General features: G+C 40.1%; 1 protein-coding gene and 1 long non-coding RNA gene across 3 annotated transcripts in view; one reads left to right on the top strand and one right to left on the bottom strand.

Annotated features, from left to right (window-relative positions):
* The window catches only part of MAPK1 (mitogen-activated protein kinase 1), a 109,665-nt gene that overhangs the window by 70,865 nt on the left and 14,489 nt on the right, over window positions 1-24,311 (bottom strand). The gene's annotated exons all lie outside the window — the stretch shown is intronic.
* LOC144379906 (uncharacterized) overlaps window positions 1-24,311 on the top strand; it is a 45,524-nt gene that overhangs the window by 17,107 nt on the left and 4,106 nt on the right. The window contains exon 3 of one of the 2 annotated variants that reach the window (XR_013443434.1): window positions 16,104-17,193. The exons of the other annotated variant lie outside the window; for it this stretch is intronic. This is a non-coding gene — a long non-coding RNA (uncharacterized LOC144379906). Of the gene's footprint in view, window positions 1-16,103; window positions 17,194-24,311 lie in introns of those variants that run through there. 2 annotated transcript variants of the gene reach the window in all.

Below are 24,311 nucleotides of genomic sequence, written 5' to 3' on the forward strand. Positions count from 1 at the left end.
TTACCTCTCACATACTGTATAGGGTTATTTGGAAGAATAAGTATCTGTGAACTCACTTCATAAATTCAGTACATATGCAAACAATACCATTGCCACCTAGAAGACAACAATTTTTATCAGAGTCCCAGCCCCAACAATCTGTTATTATTTTATTATCATTTAAAAATAACCATTAAATCACTTAATAATATCAATTTTCTGTTGGCCATTGTAAATAAACTCTGCATATTTTAATTTTCATTACATTTCCATTAAATATAAAAAATACACTTGTTTTTAAGAACACAACAATACAGAACTTTAAAAGAGCTAAAGTCCTATCATATGATGAGTCTCAGTGACAGCCAAAGTCACCCAACCAGAGGGCTAGGATCAACACTTGGTCTTTTCTCTGAATACTGTGTTCTTTCCATTATACAAGAATGTGCTCAGAAAGTCTTACACAACAGAACTTTGGGAAGCGCTAAATGAGAAATGGTACAGAATGCCTCCTTCAAAACCCAACAAAATAAATAAACATGTTACAAACAAAGAACAAAGATGAGACTCAAATGAAGGAACACAGCAAGCATATTTTAAAGGGCAACCCAGGAGCTGGGAGGGGTAACAAAGTACAAACTATAAAGGCCCAGGAGAAAAGGAGAAGGCTTGGCAGAGTCAAGTCTACAAGAATGGAGATAAAGAAAGAATGGGATTCACTAACAACATTTAAAGTGTTACACGTAAGGGGGATGCTAAATAAAAACAGACCACAATATATATTGCAGAATCATGACATATTACAAAATAATTTAAAACACCTCTGAAGGCAGCAAATAGCAGAATGGGATTTAAAAAAAAAAGGAATGAGCCAAGTAGAATATAAATTATAAGATGACAATTTATACAATGACAGAAATCAGGCAACTAAATAGAAGACAAAGCAAGTGAAACCATCAGAGCTGGAAATCACTAAAAAAAGAATTAACCTACAATAACAGAGGCCCATAAACAAAGTGAAGATTAACTGCTTAGACTCACAAAGAAAATAATCAAATATTTTTCAAATTTGAACAAAAAACACAAAAAAAACAAAGGGCATCATTGGCAAGAATGAAAGAACAGAGTGTGCCTACCAATCAGGGTTAAACCTAAGAGAAAGAAGCTCAAAAAAGGGGGAAATAACAAAGTTTAAATGCGGGGGCGGGGGAGAGATCTGAGAATGTAAAAAGAGAATTGAAAGACAACACACCTCTGCCCAACTAAAGAAAATTAAAAGCAAGTTATGATGATTATTCTCCAAGTAGATTTTATGGAGTCATTGACAAATAGTAACTAATAACTCTGAAAAGCAAATCCTGACAAGTAACAAGTAAATCCTGACAAGCATGTGGAAAGATAAAGAAGCAAGAGTGCAAAAGGATAACACAGTAAACTCAAAGAGCTCCACAGCAGCAGGGCAGGCTCTGTACTATTAAAGAAACAGGGGTTGGCTGTTAGGGAAGAAAAAGGGAGTGACCACTAATGGGTACAGGGTTTCTTTTTGGGGTGATGAAAATGTTCTCATATTAGATATGTCCTCCCACCCCACAAAAGCATGGTCTCATTTTTTAAAAAATTCCATTTTCGGGGCATCTGGATGGCTCAGTTGGTTAAGCGTCTGCCCTGGGCTCAGGTCATAATCTCCAGGTCCTGGGATTGAGCCCCCCCATTGGGATCCCTGCTCAGCAGGGAGTCTAATTCTTCCTCTCCCCCCCCCCACAACACTTGTGTTCATGCGCACGCTCGCTCTCAAATTAAAAAAAAAACAAAAAACAAAACACTTTAAATGTGAGAGACCTCTTCACTCTGGAGAGCTAACAGCAACCAAGATAAGGCACAAGAGCCTGAAGCAAGAAGACAAACCAGCTCTGAGTTTTGAGGGTAGGGAAAAGGGAGAGAAAAGACATCTTCATGCTATTTTTTTATCTTGGCAGACCATTTCACTATAGAGTAGAGAAACTGACAAGGACTCAAGGTAGAAGCCCTGCTAAGAAATTAAAAAAAGACATCTTGCGGCGGGGTCGGGGGGTAGGTGGGCAGGGAGTGGTGCCTGGGTGGCTCAGTGGGTTAAACATCAGCCTTCAGCTCTGGTCATGATCCAGGGGTCCTGGGATAAGCCCTGCATCTGGTTCCCTGCTTAGTGGGGAGTCTGCTTTTCCCTCCCGCTCTGAACCTCTCCCTGCTTGTGCTCTCAGGCTAATTAATAGAAGTTCTTAAAAAAAAAAAAGGTATCTGGGAGAAATAAGAGTAAAAAGCCTTATAATGCCAGGTATAGTTCAAAATAATAAACTAGACCGATAGAACAAATAGGTTCCAGAAAGACATAATAAGTAAAGGGTATCTATAAGTTTAATATGAAAACTGAAAGTCAACTATGTTGAAAGCAATAAATACTAATAAAACCTAAAATATTAAATGGAATAAATAAAATTAAGCATCTAAATGCAGTATTTTTCTCCACAGTAATTTCTCCACTGGTTGGTTAAAGGTTAAAAGCCTTAGCATAGTTCACTAATTCTGAAGCAATAAAAACAACATATCAAAGAATTAGTTGATGAATTTGATTAAATTTTTTAAAGCTTTCAGAAAATAAGGATTAATACCCAGTTTGTTGTGCATAAATAGTCCAATTATTTTAATACAGTTGAAACACCAGATAAGTAAAACCTAGAAAAAAAGTTTATTTGCCTTAGAAATAAACCAGACAAGGAAACTATAAGGTTCTAGCTTACTTCTATTACATTGTAAGTAAAAAAATAATACCATGTTCCCACTGCAAGAGGGAAGGGGAGGGGAGAAGAACTTTAGAAGATTAATAGTAAAAGCATTAATTTAAATGCTATTTCTAGAGATCAATCTAGCCACATACTACTAGAATCCTATTTTTGACCTGGTCATCCCATTTTTGAAAAACAGATTTCAAGAAAATTCCTCAAAGAAGGTTTGCACTAAAAATGTTTATAAGCTGCATTACTTAAAAATAGTTAAAAACTGAATCAATCCAAATGCCTAGGTAACAGTTACATAAACTACCTGTTTTTAATAAAATTTAATGTTATGTTGGCGTGCTTGGCTGGCTCAGTCAGTGGACCATGTAACTCTCTGAGGTTGTGAGTTCAAGCTCCACATTGGATGTGGAGAGTACTTAAAAATAAAATATTTTCTTGGGGCGCCTGGGTGGCTCAGTCGTTAAGCATCTGCCTTCGGCTCAGGTCATGATCCCAGGATCCTGGGATCGAGCCCCGCATTGGGCTCCCTGCTCTGCAGGAAGCCTGCTTCTCCCTTTCCCATTCACCCTGCTTGTGTTCCTTGTCTCGCTGTGTCTCTGTCAAATAAATAAATAAAATCTTTAAAAAAAAATAAAAAAATCTTTTCTTAAAGATTTTTTTTTAAATTTAATGCTATGTTGACATTAAATGTTGGATTCATAGATACATGAAAAGGAGGGGAGGGAAGAAGGACACAATCCTATAGTATAAGCATAAGGCAGGCTTAAAAAAAAAAAAAAGACCTTGCTGAGAACAGGTCCAGCAGAGCAGAGGGAGGTAAAGCCCGATGTGGGAAGGAGAGCAGAGCAGGAGGCAGGACCTGGAGAAGAGAGAAGCACGGCAGTGTCTGGAAGGAACTGGGAGCATGATTCTCTCCTACCTTTTTTAAAAGGAGTGGAGAGTCACCAATACATAGGAATTTGGATGAAGTCACCCAGACAGATTGTATGGAACATGTGAAAGCCCAAGAACCAAGAACAAAAGGTCAAAGACTAAAAAACAGTGTATTTCAGGAAAGAGTGAAGGTAACTTTTTAAAAAGGAAATGGTTTACAACATCACATCTCCAGAATGATCAAAATCTTGGCAGGGGGATATGGGGACCTTCGGGAAAAAGCCACCAAATCCAGAAGGATCAAAATTGAAAAATACTGCACATTTCTTTTTTTTTTTTTTTTTTTTTTAAAGATTTTATTTATTTATTTGAGAGAGAGAATGAGATAGAGCATGAGAGGGGGGAGGGTCAGAGGGAGAAGCAGACTCCCTGCCGAACAGGGAGCCCGATGCGGGACTCGATCCCGGGACTCCAGGATCATGACCTGAGCCGAAGGCAGTCGCTTAACCAACTGAGCCACCCAGGCGCCCTGCACATTTCTTAATGTACACAGCATCAGGGGCGCCTGGGTGGCTCAGCCGTTAAGCCTCTGCCTTCGGCTCAGGTCATGATCCCAGGGTCCTGGGATCGAGCCCCACATTGGGCTCCCTGCTCCGTGGGAAGCCTTCTTCTCCCTCTACCAGTCCCCCTGCTTGTGTTCCCTCTCTTGCTATGTCTGTCAAATAAATAAATAAAATCTTTAAACAAAAAAAAATGTACACAGCATCAGTTCTGAATGAAGTGCTGGGTGTGAAGTCTGGCTGCAGTGAACACAAGAAGCAAGCCCAAAGTATCAGAAAGCAAGGAAGAAGTAGACCATTCCTGAGAGAATCTGAGTGTAGCAAGAACAAAAGGTTCCCTTTCTCCATCTTCCAGATTCTGGGGCAGAGTGAAAGAAAGTTCAAGACTAAATTAAACAAAGAAAAAGTACTGGATAGAATAACAAAAACTGATATTTTCAATAAGCGTTTTACAGCAAAAGATTTGTTTTGTTGATTTAAATTTTTTTCACCATAAAATTGGCTAACACAACTTCAGAAAAAGAATATAATTTATTTATTTTTTTAAAGATTTTATTTATTTGACACAGAGAGACATAGAGAGGGAACACAAGCAGGGGGAGTGGGGGAGGGAGAAGCAGGCTTCCCGCTGAGCAGGGAGCCCGATGTGGGGCTCGATCCCAGGACCCCGGAATCATGACCTGAGCCAAAGGCAGACGCCTAACAACTGAGCCACCCAGGCGCCCCTGAAAAAGAATATAATTTAAAAATAATTATTATCTTAAATAAAAAAGAAGTATTGTACAAATCCCTAGTCACTTAGGAGGTTTCTAAGATCAGGAACAAGACAAGGATGTCAGGGGAGCTCGGCTGGCTCAGTTGGAAAAGCATACAATTCTTGATCTCACAGTTGTGAGCTTGAGCCCCACACCAGGTATGTAAATTACTTAAGTGAAAAGGACAGACGGACGGAAGGAAAAGAAAGGATAGGAAGGGACAAGGATGTCTAAGTCTGGCCTCACCATCTCTCTTCAACATTATACCTGAGGCTCTAGACAAGGCAATTGGGCAAGAAAAAATAAATAAAAGGCATCCACAGTAGAAAAGAAATACAATTATCTCTATTTGTAGATGACACAATCTTGTATATAGGAAATCCCAGAGATGCCTAGGTGGCTCAGTGGGTTAAGCGTCTGCCTTCGGCTCAGGTCATGACCCTGGGATCAAGTCCCATATGGGGCTCCTTGCTTGGCGGGGAGGCTGCTTCTCCCTCTCCCTCTGTCTGCCACTACCCCTGCTTGTGCTTGCTCTCTCTCTCTGACAAATAAAATCTTTAGGGTGCCTGGGTGGCTCAGTCAGTTAAGCGTCTGCCCTCAGCTCAGGTCATGATACCAGGGTTCTGGGATCAATTCCCAAGTCCTGCTCCCTGCTCAGCAGAGAGTCTGCTTCTCCCTCTACCCCTCCCCCCTGCTCATGATCTATCTTCTCTCCCCCCCTCTCATGCTCTCTCTCTCTCAAATAAATAAAATCTTAAAAAAAAAAATCTTTTTAAAAAATAAAAAATAAAAACAAATCCTGAGAAAACAAAACAAAACCCAAAATAGATTAAAGACCTAAATCTAAGAGCTAAAATTATAAAACTCTTAAAACAATAGTTGCCTTAGTCTAGTTGGGCTGCTAAAACAAAGTATCGCAGACTGGGTAGCTAATAAACAGAAAGTTCTGACAGTTTCTTACAGTTCTGAAAGCTCAAAGTTTGAGATCAGGGTGAGAGCCCTCTTCCTGGTTTGCAGAATTCTCATTGTATCCTCGCATGGTGGAAGGGACTAGGGAGCTCTGTGGGGTCTCTTTTTTAAGAGCACTAATCCCATTCAGGAGAGCTCAAGGGCTCCACCCTCATGAACTAACTACCTTTCAAAGGCTCTACCTCCGAATACCATTACAGTGGCATTAGGACTTCACCAAATAAATTTGGATTGGGGGTTAAGGGAGGGACACAAAAATTCAAACCATCGCAGGAGTAAATCTTCATGACCCTAGACTTGACAATAAATTCTTAGATGATGGGCGCCTGGGTGGCTCAGTCATTAAGTGTCTGCCTTCGGCTCAGGTCACGATCCCAGGGTCCTGGGATCGAGCCCCACATCGGGCTCCCTGCTCAGCGGGAAGCCTTCTTCTCCCTCTCCCACTCCCCCTGCTTGTGTTCCCTGTCTCGCTGTGTCTTTCTCTGTCAAGTAAGTAAATAAAATATTTTTTAAAAAAATTAAAAGCCTTTGTGCTTCAAACGACAATATCAAAGTAAAAAGGTGGGAGGGGGCGCCTGGGTGGCTCAGTTGTTAAGCGTCTGCCTTCGGCTCAGGTCATGATCCCGGAGTCCTGGAATCGAGTCCCACATCGGGCTCCCTGCTCGGCGGGAAGCCTGCTTCTCCCTCTCCCACTCCCCCTGCTTGTGTTCCTGCTCTCGCTGTGTCTCTCTCTGTCAAATAAATAAAATCTTAAAAAAAAAAAAAAAAAGGTGGGAGGGCTTGGCTGGCTCAGTAAGTAGAGCATGTGACTCTTGATCTTAGGGTCGTGAGTCTGAGCTCCATGTTGGGGGTAGAGTTTACCTAAAAATAAATAAATGTAAAAAGGCAATTCATAGAACAGGAGAGAATATTTACAAATCATATATCTGATAAAGAATCTGTACCTAGAATATATAAATGACTCTTACAACTCAATAATAAAAAGGCAAATATTCCAATTTAAAAATGGGCAAAGGAGGGGCATCTGGGTGGTTTAGTTGGTTAAGCATCTGCCTTCAGCTCAGGGTTCTGCGATTGAGCCCCACATCGGGCTCTCTGCATGGCGGGGAGCCTGCTTCTCCCTCTCCCTGCCGCTCTGCCTACTTGTGCTCTCTGTGTCAAATAAATATTTTTTTAAAATACATAAATAAAATTAAAATGGGCAAAGGATCTAAATAAATAGACATTTCTCACTCCCCCCAAAATATGAATGGCCAATAAACACATGAAAAGATGTTTGATATCATTACATACACTGGTGGTGGGAATGCAAAATGGTGTAGCCACTTTGGAAAACAGTCTGGCAGTTCCTCAAATGGTTAAACATCAAGTTATCATATTAACCTAGCTAATGAAAAATAGGTCTACAAAAACGCACACAAATGTTCGTGGCAGTATTATATTTAACCTGAAATGTAATGAAGTACTAATAAATACAACATGGATGAGCCTTAAAAACATGCAAAATGAAAGAAGCCAGTCACAAAAAAACCCACATATTATATGATGCTGTTTATATGAAATGTTTAGAATATGCAAATCTATACAGACAGAAAGCATGTGATTAGTTGCCTAGCGCTGGGACAAGGGGGAGATAGTAGAGAAGTGACAGCTAGAGGGTACAGAGTTTCATGATAAAGACATTCCAAAATTGATTCTCATGATGATTGCACATATCTGCGAATACTAAAGAAAAAATCAAATTATACACTTTATTTTTAAAGACTTATTTATTTTGAGAGAGAGAGAGAGAGAGCAGGGGGGAGGGGCAGAGAGGGAGAGAGAGTCTTAAGCGGACTCCAAGCTGAGCACAGAACCCAATGCGGGGGGGCTCAATCAGGCTCAATCTCACAACCCTGAGATCACTGCACCACCCAGGTGCTCCTCAAATCATACACTTTAAATGGGTGAATTGTACAGTATGCGAATTACATTTCTTTTTTTAAAAAAGATTTGAGAGAGAGCACACGTGCATGAAGGGGGACAAGGGCAGAGGGAAAAAGAATCCCAAGCAGACTCCCCACTGAGCATGGAAGGGGGGGGGCAATGCAACGATACAGCAGGACTCGAGCTTGAGGTCAGGACCTCAAGATCATGACCTGAGCCAAAATCAAGAGTTGGACGCTCAACTGACTGAGCCATCCAGGCACCCCATGAATTTTATTTCAAAAGTGTGGTTTGTTTTGTTTTTTAAGTTAAGTCCCTGAGGCAGGAAATGTATGAGGTGAGCGTGGAACATCTTGGAGTACAAGAAAGTAAGGTGCTTAAAAATAGGGGCGCCTGGGTGGCTCAGTTGGTTAAGCGACTGCCTTCGGCTCAGGTCATGATCCTGGAGTCCCTGGATCGAGTCCCGCATCGGGCTCCCTGCTCGGCAGGGAGTCTGCTTCTCCCTCTGACTCTCATGTTCTCTCTCATTCTCTCTCTCTCTCTCTCAAAGAATGAATGAATGAATGAATGAATAAATAAATAAAGGAGTAAGTCAAAGGGACAGAGGAACCAACTGAAAGAGCTCCCAATGGTCAAAGCTGCCAACAATTTGAGAACAAAATAAACAAAGTAGCATTAGATTATAACCCAAAATGTAAAATTAATAGCCACGAGTCATACTGATATAAATGAGAAGAGACAAACTTTCTAAGCAGAATTCTAAATAATTTATGTAAATACTCTCAAGGAGGTAGAGCACACTTCCCACTACTTAAGGGGTAGACAAAATGACTTGCTCCCAAGGAGTACATTATGGAAAAGGAAAAATAATTTTATGATGGAGACACGTGACAAACAATACCTCAGTGGAACAAGGTCAACATCAACAGTGTTAAGTCATGTTGACAGCAATATAACATAGTAAGACAGCACTTTACTTTTGTGGTCCTTCTCCCAAAACCCCAGTCTAATCTCAACAAAAACATTGGATAAATCCCAAAATATCCAACCAATACTCCCCCCAACAGTCATGGTCATCAAAAACAAACAGAAACTGTCACAACCCAGAAAAGCCTACGGAGAAATGACAACTAAATATGTGGTGCACCCTGATGGGATCCTGAAACAGAAAAAGAATCTTAGTGGGGCGCCTGGGTGGCTCAGTTGTTAAGCATCTGCCTTCGGCTCAGGTCATGATCCCAGGATCCTGGGATTGAGCCCTGCACTGGGCTCCCTGCTCCGCGGGAAGCCTGCTTCTCCCTCTCCCACTCCCCCCTGCTTGTGTTCCCTCACTCGCTGTCTCTCTCCGTCAAACAAATAAAATCTTAAAAAAAAAAAAAAGAAAGAAAGAAAGAAAAAGAATCTTAGGGGGCACCTGGATGGCTCAGTTGTTAAGCATCTGCCTTCGGCTCAGGTCATGATCCCAGGATCGTGGGATCGAGCCCTGCTCCACGGGAAGCCTGCTTCTCCCACTCCCCCTGCTTGTCCTCCCTCTCACTGTGTCTCTCTCTTTCAAAGAAATAAAATCTTTAAAAAAAAAAAAAAAGAAAGAAAGAAAAAGAATCTTAGGTAAAAACTCAGGAAAAAGGAATCAAGTAGGGACTTTAGCTAATGTACCGATATTGATTCTTTAATTGTGACAAATGCACCACACAACTGTGAAATGTTAATAAAAGGGGGAACTGGGTGTTGTGGAGTTTATGGGAAAATTCTGTACTACTATCTTCATAATTTTTCTATATACCTAAAACTATTTTTTTAAAGTTAAGCCCTTTTTATTTTAGTATTTAAATACATTGCTTTGCAATGCATGAATGATATGGTTTTAAAATTTTGACTGTTTTCAGGAAATGTTCAGTGCTTAGAAAATACATCATGTTGGATGAAAGAATTAGGACACCAAACTATATACAGCTGACCTTTGAACAACACGGGTTTGAACTGCATGAGTCCATTTACACGTGGGTTTGTTTTTTTTTTTCGTATGCAGTACAGTACTATACATGTATTTTCTTTTCTCTAGTTTACTTTATTGTAAAAATACAGTATATAATACATATAACATATAAAATATGTGTTACCTGCTTATGTTATTGGCAAGGCTTCCGGTTCAAAGTTAAGACTATCAGTAGTTAAGTTTGGGGGGAGTCAAAAATTACATGCAGATTTGAACATGTAAGAGGTTGGCACCCCGAACCCCATGTTGTTCAAAAGTCAACTGTAATGTAATCCCAATTTTATTAGGAAAAAATGTGCCAAGATGTTGACAGCAGATATCCTTGGGTACTAGCACTACAGGTGAAATTTTGGGGGTATATGTGCCTTTCTATATTTCCAAATTCTCTATAATAAAAAGCTGACACAATTCTCAAATCATATTATTTGGATGTTACAAATTGTACCAAGTTCAGAAGAAGTACACATTCATCAGTTCTTTACTAAAGCCCTTGGAATCAGAGGTGTTTCAGAAGTTAGTACTTTTCAGATTTTACAAAGGTAATAGAATGCATATAGATGCAGCATACGACACCCCTGGCAAGGTCTGGTGCCATATCCATCATGTAATTTCTGCAGCAAATTATATGAACAATTACACTGAACGGGAAAAATAAAGGCTATAAATAGCCTCATCATAGTTCAAGTCATGTTTTAACCTGAAGGAGTTACAAAAGAATCCAAAAAGGCCTGAGACTCTAAACTATGTGAATAAGGACAGTGGACCTGTAAGAGGCTTTTGGTCCATAGGAGGACTTCCAACCCATAGAACCAATTCCAGCATTAACAGCCCCTCCCCTCATGGCTTTGCTGAAACAAGAACTCGGTAGTTCCAAGCGTGAGAGGTATAGACAATATTCGGAGATGATGAAATAGAAAAGGGCAAAGAGAATACACTTCAAAGATTTTATTTATTTGTGAGAGAGAGACAGGGAGCAAGCGCACAAGCAGGGGGAGCGGAAGGCAGAGGGATAAGCAGGCTCACCACTGAGCAGGAGCCGGATGCGGGACTGGATCCCAGGACCTGGGATCATGACCTGAGCCGAAGGCAGACGCGAGAATGCACTTGAGCAAAGGGCAAGGCAGAGGTCTCCTGTCAGAGGAAGAGCACAAGGGCTACCAGGCAGCTCTCTGAAGATCATCATTATCTCAACTAAGCCCATCGAGACTATACTTCTGATATGTCTGATATTTTACTTGAGTTGTGTCATTTTACAGCCCTGCTGAGCCCTGGAGATTTAGCCAGAATGCATATATATTTTTAAAAATTTAGATGTACAGACCCATTTATTAAAGATTCAAAATCCTAAGAATTATTAGCACATTTTTAAGAACAAGTGAGATTTATGTAGAATAAATGTAGCACTCAAATGGTTACAGAAGACGAACACTTAACATTACCTTCCAGCTTATACTTACCTCCTTCACAGTGTTGATATTTATAGAGATAGAATGTAAATAAAATATTACCTACCCTTACACTGTAGCAACACGCTTACTTTTTTTGTGTGTTTTTTTTGTTGTTGTTGTTGTTTTTAAGTAGCCTCCACGCCCAACGTGGGGCTGGAACTCACAACCCTGAGATCAAGACCTGAGCTGAAGGGCGCCTGGGTGGCTCAGTTGTTAAGCGTCTGCCTTCAGCTCAGGTCATGATCCCAGGGTTCTGGGATCGAGCCCCGCATCTGGCTCCCTGCTCGGCGGGAGGCCTGCTTCTCCCTCTCCCACTCCCCCTGCTTATGTTCCCTCTCTCGCTGTCTCTCTCTGTCAAATAAATAAAAATCTTAAAAAAAAAAAAAAGACCTGAGCTGAGATCAAGAGTCAGAGCTTAAGCGACTGAGCCACCCAGGCGTCCCTGCAATAGTCTTTTTAAGATTTTATTTATTTATTTGACAGAGAGACAGTGTGAGAGGGAACACAAGCAGGGGGAGCAGGAGAGGGAGAAGCAGGCTTCCCACCGAGCAGGGAGCCCGACATGGGGCTCGATCCCAGGACCCTGGGATCATGACCTGAGCTGAAGGCAGACGCTTAACAACTGAGCCACCCAGGTGCCCCTAGGCTTACTTTTTAACATGGCTTTGCTACAACCAGCAACGCGGTGTCCACTCAAGGTGGTGGACATTATATTTCCAACAATCTCTGAAACCTCTATTCTATTTAGGAGAGTTTAAAAAGGCAAATATAGCTGCTGTGTTAGTTACAATTCCATTACATGACAATCTTACAGTGGATGACTGTCCTAACCTCCAAAGGAATACAGGCCAAACTCAGTAACTTGCCTCTAACAACAAAAGGGGCGGGGGTTGGGGGGTGGAAGTGATGGTATGTCTTTCCAGGCTAGGTCATAAAGGTATTCTTTCCCTCTGGGAGAGCCTGGCCAACCACAATGTGGGGAGGGCACTCAAACAGCCTAGGGAGAAGCCTCCAGGGGGAGAAACAGAGGCCTAACCTCCTACCCCCCCCTCCCAAAAAAACTGCCAGCCATGTGAGTGAGAAACAGATCTCCTAGCTTCAGGCAAGCCCTCAGATTCTGTAGCCCCAACTGAGATCTTGGCTGCAACTGGCTGCAATGTCATGAGTCCCTGAGGCAGAACTGTCCAGCTAGGCCCACTCCTCAATTCCTAATCCACAGAAAGTGTGAGATAACAAACATTTATTGTTATTTTAAGTCACTAAGTTGTAGGGCATTTATTACATAGCATTAGATTAGCAACACAGCAATGGAATGAGGAAAACAAGATAATGGAAAACTTTATAGATACAATGTGGTCTGGAAAAGAAAGGGAAAGAATATGAAGAGTACCCAAGAACTTCCTCCAGATACGGAACATTAACAGCACTGCAAAGCCACAGGATCAATGACAGAAAAATGAGAAAGTCTTTTCCTAGGCTGTCAGTAGTATGCCTTAAAAAGTAAAATAATTTTGAACTACAGACATACACAATATGGATGATTCTCACAATGCTGAATAAAAAACAAATAAAACAGACACAAAAGAAAACATACTGTAGGACCAATCTACATAAAGTACAAAACCAGGGGCACCTGAGTGGCTCAGTCGTTAAGCGTCTGCCTTCGGCTCAGGTCATGATCCCAGAGTCCTGGGATCGAGCCCTGCATGGGGCTCCTTGCTCAGTGGGGAGCCCGCTTCTCCCTCTCCCACTCCCCCTGCTTGTGCTCCCTCTCTTGCTGTCTCTCTGTCAAATAAATAAATAAAATCTTTAAAAAAAAAAAATAATAAAGTACAAAACCAGGCAACTAATCTGCATGTTAGAAGTCACGATAATAGTTACTCTGGTGGGTGAGGGGTGGGTAGTGACTGAAACGGAACACAAGCAGGCTTCTATAATGCCAATTACATTGTTTCTTGATCTGACTACTGATTACCTAAGTGTGTTCAGTTTGCAAAAACTCATTGGGCTGAACAATTAAGATACGTATAGCACTTGGCTAACTGTATTTCAATAAAACATCATCGAAAAAATCTTTGAGCAGATAAAATATTATTTATTATTGTTACTAGGAATAATAACTGAACCCATAATTAATGCTTTTCTTCAGCTACAGGCTTCTCATAAAAAACTTGACTACCACAAAGGAATTTGACAGTTTCATCCTATGCATTAAGCCATAAAAAATAATCAAGTTCATACTTACTATAGCAGCAAGGAGAATGCTTTCTATGCAGAAAATTCTGAGACTTAGGGAAGAAAGCAGTACCTCTCCACCTCTACCTGTACCCCCACCCGCCACCCCCCCAGATAAAGCAGGCTGGGCTTTCCCCTACCCTCTGAATACTACTACCCTCTCCCTCTGCCCCATTAAGTGATAATAAAGAACTTGAGGGCAATGCCTACCTTCTCCACCCTCAGGGAGGTTTTAAGCCCTGAAGGCTCCATCACAAGGCTGAGGAAAATGGAAATTCTAAGATTATGAGTCTCAGAGTATTTATGAAGTACAGTCTGAATAATTGGAAAATTTATCATAAGGTCTTTTAAAATTCCATTGAAAACCCAAGGAATAAAAATAAAATATTCCTTAACTTTCAATGTTTAACGTCATTAATTCACTAACCACGGTGATACTATATGACCACTACTTTGAGAAGTACTTTTATAATTGTCTAGGAACAAAGGACATGCTAGGGAAAACACACAGTCATACACACACAGACTTCTAAATTTTAAGCGGCCTAACTTTATTTACAAAAGGCTCCTCTGAGATAAGGGTTGGGCCTGACTCATATTTTTATCCCAGCAAGTGCTTAACACTATTTATTGAAAGAGTCACTCCCATTTAACTGCCAAATAGCCACTGCTGACCGAAAGCACATCAAACATACAGGGCACAAGACCCATCAAAACAAGCTCTCCATCTCCCACCCATTAGGATGACTACTATCAAAACAAAAAAGAAAACAAAACAGAACAAAACAAAAAAAACAAAAATAAGTGATGGTGAAAATGTGGAGAAATCAGAACCTTTGGGTGGGAATGTAAAATGGTGCAACTGCTTTGAAAAACAGTATGGTGGTTCCTCAAAAAATTAAACCTAGAACTATGAAACAATCTGGCAATTCCATTTCTGACTACATATCCAAAAGAAGTGAAAGCAGGGGGCGCCTGGGTGGCTCAGTCATTAAGCGTCTGCCTTCGGCTCAGGTCATGATCCCAGGGTCCTGGGATCGAGCCCCGCATTGGGCTCCCTGCTCTGCGGGAAGCCTGCTTCTCCCTCTCCCACTCCCCCTGCTTGTGCTCCCTGTCTCGCTGTGTCTCTCTCTGTCAAATAAATAAATAAAATCTTTAAAAAAAAAAAGTGAAAAGCAGGGTCTTAGAGACATTTGTACATTTATGTTAAAAGTAGCATTATTCACAATAGCCAAAAGGTGGAAGCAATCCAAGTGTGCATGAGTGGATGAATGGATAACAAAGAAGGAAATCCTGCCATTTGCAACAACATGGAAGAACCCTGAGGACATTATGCTCACTTATGAGGTAAAAATTCACAGAAACAGAAAGTAGAATGGTGGTTGCCAGGGGCTGAGAGGAGGGGAGAATGCAGTTGTTTAATGGGCAGAGTTTCAGTTTTGCAAGGTGAAAAGTTCTATAGATCTGTTGTACAATAATGTGAATATACTTATATATATACACTCTTATATATATACTTAACCAAAAATGGTTAAAATGGTAAATTTTATGTCATGTGCATTTTACCACTAAAAAATAATAATTTAAAAACCCCCAAACCAACCTTACAAGTTACCTACTTATACAGATGTCCAGACTATATCCCCCAGTTTTCATTTCAATGCTTTATTCTCTGGTCTCATATTGGGATGCAAGAAAAATTGCTCTCAGGATTATATAGTGATTTAGTTGATGTGTTCACTTCAACACTCATAAGGCATGATCCCTGCTTCACTGAAAAGTGAAATGAGACTCTGAGAAGTTAAATGACATGCTCTAAGTCACCCAGCTATTAATGCCTAAGCTGATTTTAAATGAAATTTCTAAATTGATAAATGAGATATGTTCCCTGCTCTCTCTCTCTTTTTTAAAGATTTTATTTGCTTGACAAAGAGAGACACAGTGAGACAGGAAACACAAGCAGGGGGAGTGGGAGAGGGAGAAGCAGGCCTCCCGCAGAGCAGGGAGCCCGATGCGGGGCTCGATCCCAGGACCCTGGGATCATGACCTGAGCTGAAGGCAGACAATGACTGAGCCACCCAGGTGCCCCTGGTTCCCTGCTCTCTTAAAGAGACTTATAGTTGAGTAAGGAACTTATTTCTTCGCTGAATTCAAATTGAGGGAATTTTCAAATACAGGAAAATGAATGGAAATGTGAGAAGGTGGAAACTGTAAGGACAGCACAGAGCTAGCCAGCCTCAATGTACCATCACTGGTACTATTATATCTGGCTGATTCCACAAGTATTTGCTGAGCACCTACTATGTGCAATATGTGTACTAGGTGCTGGGGATACATCAGGGAACAAAGTCGTCGCTCTCAAGGAGTAGGGCCAGTCCAGTGATTCATCTCTAGCTGACTTTCAAGCACAAAACAGCTGTCTCAAACTTTCTTCCCACTTTCTAAGCCTCTGACCCTTCATGCAATGCACTCTTAACAGATGCCTGACCTTACCTCCTACTGGTCTCAGAAGCTAAGGCTATCTGGCAAATAAAAAATCTCTTACATATACTCAGTTTGGCATGGTTTTACAGTGACATCTGTTCCCACAGCACCCTGCAAAACTGCACCAGAGATAATGGAGGTACAACTGTCAAAGGCCTGTTCCTTCTTCCTTCGCTGGGGCCTTCTTCCCACAAATATCCCTTCTTCTAACACCGCCAAACTAGCCAGCAGAAAATAGATGACAAGATGATGAAGTTCACTAAAGAACCTGAATCTGTGAAACAGAATCAGAAAGACTCCATCAAGAGCATGAAAAGGCAACTCTCAGAATGGAGAAGGTATATGTAATTCATAAATCTATAAAGACTCATGTCCAGGACCTATAAAGAACTCCTGTTATTTACTAAAGACAGAAATCTGTCAGTTATGTGTCTAACTTTGTTTCAGCTCAGGTCATGATCTCAGGGTCCTGAGATGAAGCTCAGCATAGAGTCTGCTGGAGATTCCCTCTTTCCCTCTCCCTCTGCTCCTCCCCATGCTTGTGTGCACACTCTCTCTCTCTCTGAAATAACAGAATCTTAAAAAAAAAAAGAAATCTCAATATAAAAATCTGCAAAAAACCTGAACACGTCACAAGAAGATGGTTAAAAGACTATTAACCAAAAAGTAATCTGAAGAGCTAAAATTATCAGGGAGATGGCAAACAAACCCCACAGTGCAAACATACCGTTTCACACCCACCAGCATGGCTCAAACCTCAGTTTTAGAAAATATCAAATGCTGTTGAGGATGTGGAGTGGTCCAAACTTAATACACTGCTAGTGGGTGTGAATATGATTTAACCCCTTTGGAAAATTGTATGGCAATAGCCACAGCTGACTCCCCACTGAACCTATGCATCCCTAGGCACGGCCACTCTGCTCCCAGGTATATACCCAACAGAAATGTGCACATATGCTCACCAAACCACACTGCACTACAATGTTTATGGTAGCACTACTAATAATGATCAAAAACGAGGAAGAATCCAAATGAATATTAACAGGATGAATAACTGTGGTATAGTCACACCATGGAATACTAATACTACAATGAGAATGAATAATTCACAACTGCAAAAGCATGATGCTGAATAAAAGAAGCCAGATAAAAAAGAAAACAAATACGTTATATGATTTGGGGCGCCTGGGTGGCTCAGTCGTTAAGCGTCTGCCTTGGGCTCAGGTCACGATCCTAGGGTCCTGGGATCAAGCCCCGCATCGGGTTCCCTGCTCCATGGGAAGCCTGCTTCTCCCTCTCCCATTCCCCCTGCTTGTGTTCCCCCTCTCGCTGTCTCTCTTGTCGAAAAATAAATAAAGTCTTTTTAAAAAAATGTTATATGATTCTATTCAAGTAAAGTACAAAACAAAATGAATCTATACTACATGTCAGGATAGAGGTCACCTATGTACCTATGGAGACTGATGGGAAGAGAGTTCAAGGGGAGCTTCTGAGTTGCTGGGGTTCTGACTGTTGATCTGGACACTGGTTATTTACATGAGTGTGTTTAGTTTGCAAAAATTTATCAAGCTGTAATCTTATGATATGTGCACTTTTCTGAATATGTTATACTTCAATAAAAGTAAAAGATAAAAAGGGGATGGAGGCTGAAAAGAACAATTATCACAAAATTTTGAGGATAGTGGTTGACTCCAGAAGGGGATTTTAGGAGGCATTTCTTTTTCTTTTTTTTAAAGATTTTTATTTATTTATTTAACAGAGATAGAGAGAGAGCATAAGTAGGCAGAGCGGCAGACAGAGGGAGAGGGAGAAGCAGGCTCTCCGCCGAGCAGGGAGCCTGATGGGGGGCTCGATCCCAGGACCCTGGGATCATGACCTGAGCCAAAGGCAGCCGTTTAACCAACTGAGCCACCCAGGCGCCCCCTAGGAGGCATTCCTAAGGTACTGACAATGTTCTAGCTTATAATTTGCATGGTTACATGTATTTAACTTATTATTCTTCAAACAGTACATATGTTTGAATACCTCAAAATAAAATTAAGAGGTAAGAAAATACAATACTCCAATAAATACAGAAACAAATTCCTAGAAAAATATGAATCATTAAGAAGAAATAGAAAATGGAAAGTCATCTAACCATTTTTTTAATAACTCTGAATCAGGGGGCGCCTGGGTGGCTCAGTTGTTGAGCGTCTGCCTTTGGCTCGGGTCGTGATCCCAGGGTCCTGGGATCGAGCCCCGCATCGGGCTCCCCGCTCAGCGGGAAGCCTGCTTCTCCCTCTCCCACTCCCCCTGCTTCTGTTCCCTCTCTCACTGTGTCTCTCTCTGTCAAATAAATAAATAAAATCTTTAAAAAAAAAAAAAAAAAAAAGAACTCTGAATCAGTACTTTAACATGTTCCCACCAGAAACAAAAACACCAAAACAAAAGCAAAACAACAAACCACTCAGGTCCAGACTTCTTTATAGGCAAGTTCTACCAAACTTTATGTCAATCAATCATTCCAATTTTACAGAAATAAGAATAATAGGAAAAAAGAAGAAACACTTCCTAACTAATATTGTAAGGGTGGTTTAATTTTTTTTTAAAGATTTATTTGAGAGAGAGAGAGAAAGAATGTGAAGGGGGGGGCACAGGGAGAGAAAGAATCTCCAGCAGACTCCCAGCAGTGGGGAGCCAGATGTAGCCCAATCCCACAACTCCAAGACCATGACCCGAGCTGAAATCAAGAGTGGGATGCCTAACCAACTGAGCCACCCAAGTGCCCCAGGGTGGTCTAATTTTGATACCCAAGCTAGAGGTGAGCATGAAAGCATGAGAAAGGAAAAACGACAGGCCAATTTCATTCATGAATACAATGAGGAAACCCTAATTATTTATTAGCAAACCAAATACAGCAATATATAATAATGATAATACATTATGACCAAGCTGGGTTTAATCCCAGACATGCAAAATTGGTTCAGCATTAGAAAAATCTATTAATGTAATCTGAAGTTTATAACAGATTAAAGGAGAAAAATCACATGAAAATTTCTGTAGATACAGTAAAAAAAAGCATGTGGAAATTCAACAATCACTCAGGATAAAAGCAACAACAACAACAAACCTTGAAAAAGAAAACCTAGTAAGGAAAACTACCCTAAAACAGCCCCTCCTCCATTTGATTAGAGCTTGCCTTTTTTTTTTTCTCCTTTGCTAAGACTTTTATTTTTTTATTAACATATAATGTATTATTTGTTTCAGGGGTACAGGTCTGTGATTCATCAGTGTTACACAATTCACAGCACTCACCATAGCACGTACCCTCCCCAATGTCCATCACCCAGCCACCCATCCATCCCTCCCAGCCCCCTCCACTCCAGCAACCCTCAGTTTATTTCCTGAGATTAAGAGTCTCTTATGGTTTGTCTCCCTTTCTGGTTTCATCTTGTTTCATCTTCCCCTCCCTTCCCCTATGATCCTCTGTCTTGTTTCTCAAATTCCTCATATCAGTGAAATCATATGATAATTGTCTTTCTCTGATTATTTCACTTAGCATAATACCCTCTAGTTCCATCCACATCGTTGCAAATGGCAAGATTTCATTTTTTGATGGCTGCATAATATTCCATTGTATATATATACACCCCATCTTTTTTATCCATTCATCTGTTGATGGACATCTAGGCTCTTTCCATAGTTTGTCTATTGTGGACATTGCTGCTATAAACATTGCGGTGCACATGCCCCTTCAGATCACTACATTTGTATCTTTGGGGTAAATACCCAGCAGTGCAATTGCTGGGTCGTAGGGTAAGAGCTTTCCTTTTAACATCAGAACAAGTTAGCGATGCCACTATCACCACTGCTCTCAAGATAAAAGAAATCTGGGGCACCTGGGTGGCTCAGTCGTTAAGCATCTGCCTTCGGCTCGGGTCATGATCCCAGGGTCCTGGGATCGAGCCCCACATAAGCCTGCTTCTCCCTCTCCCACTCCCCCTGCTTGTGTTCCCTCTCTTGCTATCTCTCTCTCTGTCAAATAAATAAAATCTTTAAAAAAAAAAAAAAAGATAAAAGAAATCTAAGTAATGAAAAGAAACAAAATTTTCAGTATTTTCAGATGATACGCTTGTCTTAAAAGAATTTAAACACAAACTATTGCAATAAGAGTTTAGCGAAGTTGTGGGACATAAAATCAATTCTATAAAAATCAAATGCATAGATACAGATACAAATTACCACAGCAACAACATATATAAGGTACCAAGGAATAAATTTATTTATTTTAAAGATTTTTATTTATTTATTTGAGAGAGAGAGAGATGGAGAAAATGAGCAGGGGGGAAGGGCAGAGGGAGAGGGAGAAACAGACCCCCTGCTGAGCAGGGAGCCCTACCCGGCACTCGATCCCAGGACCCTGGGATCATGACCTGAGCCGAAAGCAGATGTTTAACCGACTGAGCCACCCAGGAGCCCAGGAATAAATTTAACTTATTAAATTTATTTTGTACATCATTTTACATCGTTTTCTATTATTTTTGCACATCATTTCAAATGATGTACAAAATAATAGCACAAAAATTTGCTAGGAAAACAAGGTGGCATTACCTAGTGAACATGTTAGGCATATGCCCTACCACCCAGCAATTCTACTACTGAGATGTGTCTAAAGAAACTCTTATACACCAGAACCACTGTACTAACAAGAAACAACCCAAATGTCCATTAATCCCTGAATGGGTAAATTGTAGTATATTTATACATGAGACTTATTAAGCCATGAAAATGAGTAACTATACTGAAAAACCTAACAATGAGTGAAAAAAGCTAGTTGAAGAATATGTATGGTATGATTCCACTCATACATATGATGGTGCTTAATGAATAATAAGCTCTCAAAGAAATGATAGTCATGGTGGCAGTTGTGCAGAACAAACTGGAGGAGCAAGAGAGTGATGGCAAAGAGACCAGACAGAAACAAAACCTCAAGGAAACACAAAAAAGCACCAGGCCAATGGTTTCTTAGGGAAATTCTACCACTTAAAGATAAGGTAATCCCAATGTTATCTCAGAACACAGAAAAAGAAAACTTCCAAATTCACTTTACGAAGAAAGTGTAACAGTAACCCCCACACCTACCAAAAGATTGCACAAAAAAAAGATATGTAGACTAACATCACTTGTGAATATCAACACAAAAATCTTCAAACATTAGCAAACAGAATCTAACAGTACATTATAAAGAAGAATACAGCTTAACCAAGCAGAATTTATTCTAAGAATATAAAGGAGGTTCAATATAAGGAAATCCATTAATATGGATATAATAATGCTAAAGAGAAAAAAAAATCACATGATCATCTTCACGGAGGCAGAAAAGACATTCGACAAAATTCACTCATTTATGTTAAAAACCAACAAAAAAAGGAAGTGATGGGTACTTCCTTATATAAATAAAATATACCTCGGCCCAATGCCAGCAGCTTACTTAGTAGGGAAACATGAGACTTTCCTGTTGAAGTCAGAAACCATGTAAGGCCAAAATATTATCCAATTTACATTTGTATAGATTAGCATTAAATTCTAGGATGCTACACACATATTTACCAGTTCTTGAAAGCTACATTCTGCCTGCTGGGTTAACCAGAAACATTCTTGAAGTTTCTATAAACTTCTTACGACCAGTCTGTCTTATACTTTCTTGGTGGCAGGAAATAAATGGCTCTTCCGAGCAGTTACATCAGAGTGGACAAAGAATCACAAATGTCCTTTCTTTCCAGCTCCTCCTGGACTAAAGAAAGAATTTACAACACTTCTAAAGAATATCACTTTTATCACATGGATGGTAAGGAATCAGAGTTGTCCTAAAAGGACGCTTGAAAACATTAGCAAAATACATGACAGGCAGAATGGCCCAAAAAGGGGATAAACGTTCCTGGCAATAGTCTTAGATTAATCTAGTGTTGCTGTCAACTGGTTTTTCACTATGTGAAACATCATATCAAATATTTTTATATGCCTATATGGTCTTGCAAAAATTAACTTACGGGAAAGGATTACATTGATCTTAAAAAAAATCTGCTTCAACTATGGGACAGAAACAAAGATGATTTAATGAAGGAAATAAAATTTCATTTGAAGGTAAATTCAGCATTGCTAGATTGAAAAGAGAAGGAACATTTCAAATAAGCCCCAAACTAAACATTTTCACATTCTATTGAAACAATAAATAGCAGTACCCTCAACTCAGTTACTGACTCAAGATAAAACCCTGTGGCCAAAGTAAATTCTGTAGGTTTTGCTCCCTATTTTGCAAGCCTGACCTGTATTCAGTGGAAATTTAGATATTAATTGGGAAAATGTATTGGTTTTGCTTTATTTTCTTTAGCTGTTCAGTTAAAATTATTTCTTCTATAAATAATACTGTACTAAGTTTTCTCTTTTTCAGAATTACTTGTAATCAGGGGTCCCTGGCTGGCTCAGTCAGTGGAGCATGTGACTCTTGATCTCAGACTTATAAATCTGAGCCCCACACTGGATGTAGAGATTACTTAAAGATAAAAAAAAAAAATTTTTTTTAAGATTTTGAAAGCGAGAGAGCGCACGCACACACACACGAAGTGGGGGGGGGGGTGGGGGGGGAAGGAGAGGGAGAAATAGACTCCCTGCCAAGCAGGGAGCCCACTGCAGGGCTCTATCCCAGGACCCAGAGATCATGACCTGAACTAAAGGTAGATGCTTAACGGACTGAACCACCCAACCCAGATGCCCCAAAATAAAAAAATCATAAAAAAAAAAAAGATTTACTTATAATCAGTTCTATTTAAGTATTTCCTATCTCTGAAACTCTACATTTTCATTACCTGTTTGTTCCCAATGCCTATGACAGCATTAACATTCATCCCAGTCACCAAGTTTTTAAAAACTCTCTTCAAACACACGTGAATAATCTAATCACTTGAGGTAAACCAGTACTCTGTATAGAAAGTTCCAACTTAAGAGCACAAAAATAATCATTTTCCTCAGGGTTTAATTTTGAGCTTAACATTAAATTATTTTGTTGCGTTTTTTTTAATTCCATTTTTTTTTTTTTTAAGATTTTACTTATTTATTTAACAGAGAGAGAGAGTAAGAGAGAGAGCACAGCAGGGGGAGCGGCAGAAGAAGAGGGAGAGGGAGAAGCAGACTCCCCACTGAGCAGGAAGCCCAAAGCAGGGCTTGATTCCAGGACCCCGGGATCATGACCCGAGCCGAAGGCAGCCACTTATTGACTGCCCTATTTTGTTAGTTTTTAATAGGAAGTTTCCCCATTTCTTTTAGATCTCAGTAATGACTACCCAGAGGTTTCCCTAGTAAACTACACTAAAATAGATAGCTTTCCAATAACAGGGAAATAATCTGTGCATGAGTCCTCTTTATATATGTGTATGTACATGTATATGTGTGTATGTATATATATATGCGCTAACTTCACGGAAGGTCTCTGAGGGCATGACAACATTAGAGGTGAAAGGGACTTTATAGAGTTTTACTAATCCCTTAATTTTCAGATGAGAAAAACTAAAATCTGCAGAAGCAAAGTGACTAGCATAAGCCCACGAAACATGCCAATGATGGCAGGGATGGAGACTCTGGTCCCCTGACACCCCGGCCAGTACTCTTTCACTTGGCTGAAAGATGCCTTTCGTGACTTGCCCCAAATTTCAGCACACCCTCACACAAGCACCTTCCAGAGACAGAACTCTTCGGTGAAAAGGAACTAAATCTCAAACTACAGAAAAATTGTAAATTTAGTTCATCAAATTTGTACTCTGAAGCATCTGAAAGTAAATTTGCTAATATGATGCCTCATTACCCATAATACTTTAGTGTGTATTTCCTACAAACAAAACAAGACCATTTTCCCACATAATCAATTTGCAAATATCAGAATTATTAACACTGATACATTCTTACAATCCAGGCCCCATTCTGTTGTGCCTATTCAGATTCACTGATCATATTTAGTTGTCACATCTCTTTGGATTCCTTCAGTCTGGAACAATTCCTTGGGTTTTTTGTTTGTTTTTTTTTTTACTTTCATGACCTTAACATCTTCAAAGATTATAGGCTAGTTTATTTTGTAGAATATCCCTACACCAGGTTTTTCTGGTGTTGCCTCATGATTAGATTTGGATTATGCTTCAAATTTTAGCTGTCCCTGTTCTAAAGGAAAACATGGAGAGAGCAGAACTATATATACCAAAACCAAATGAAAGACATGATTTTTTTTTTAAGTGGGCAAAAGTTAGGACCAGACACTTCATCAACGAAGATATACAATTGGTTAATAT

This window comes from Halichoerus grypus, chromosome 13 (assembly GCF_964656455.1).
Source record: "Halichoerus grypus chromosome 13, mHalGry1.hap1.1, whole genome shotgun sequence".
NCBI lineage: Eukaryota > Metazoa > Chordata > Mammalia > Carnivora > Phocidae > Halichoerus > Halichoerus grypus.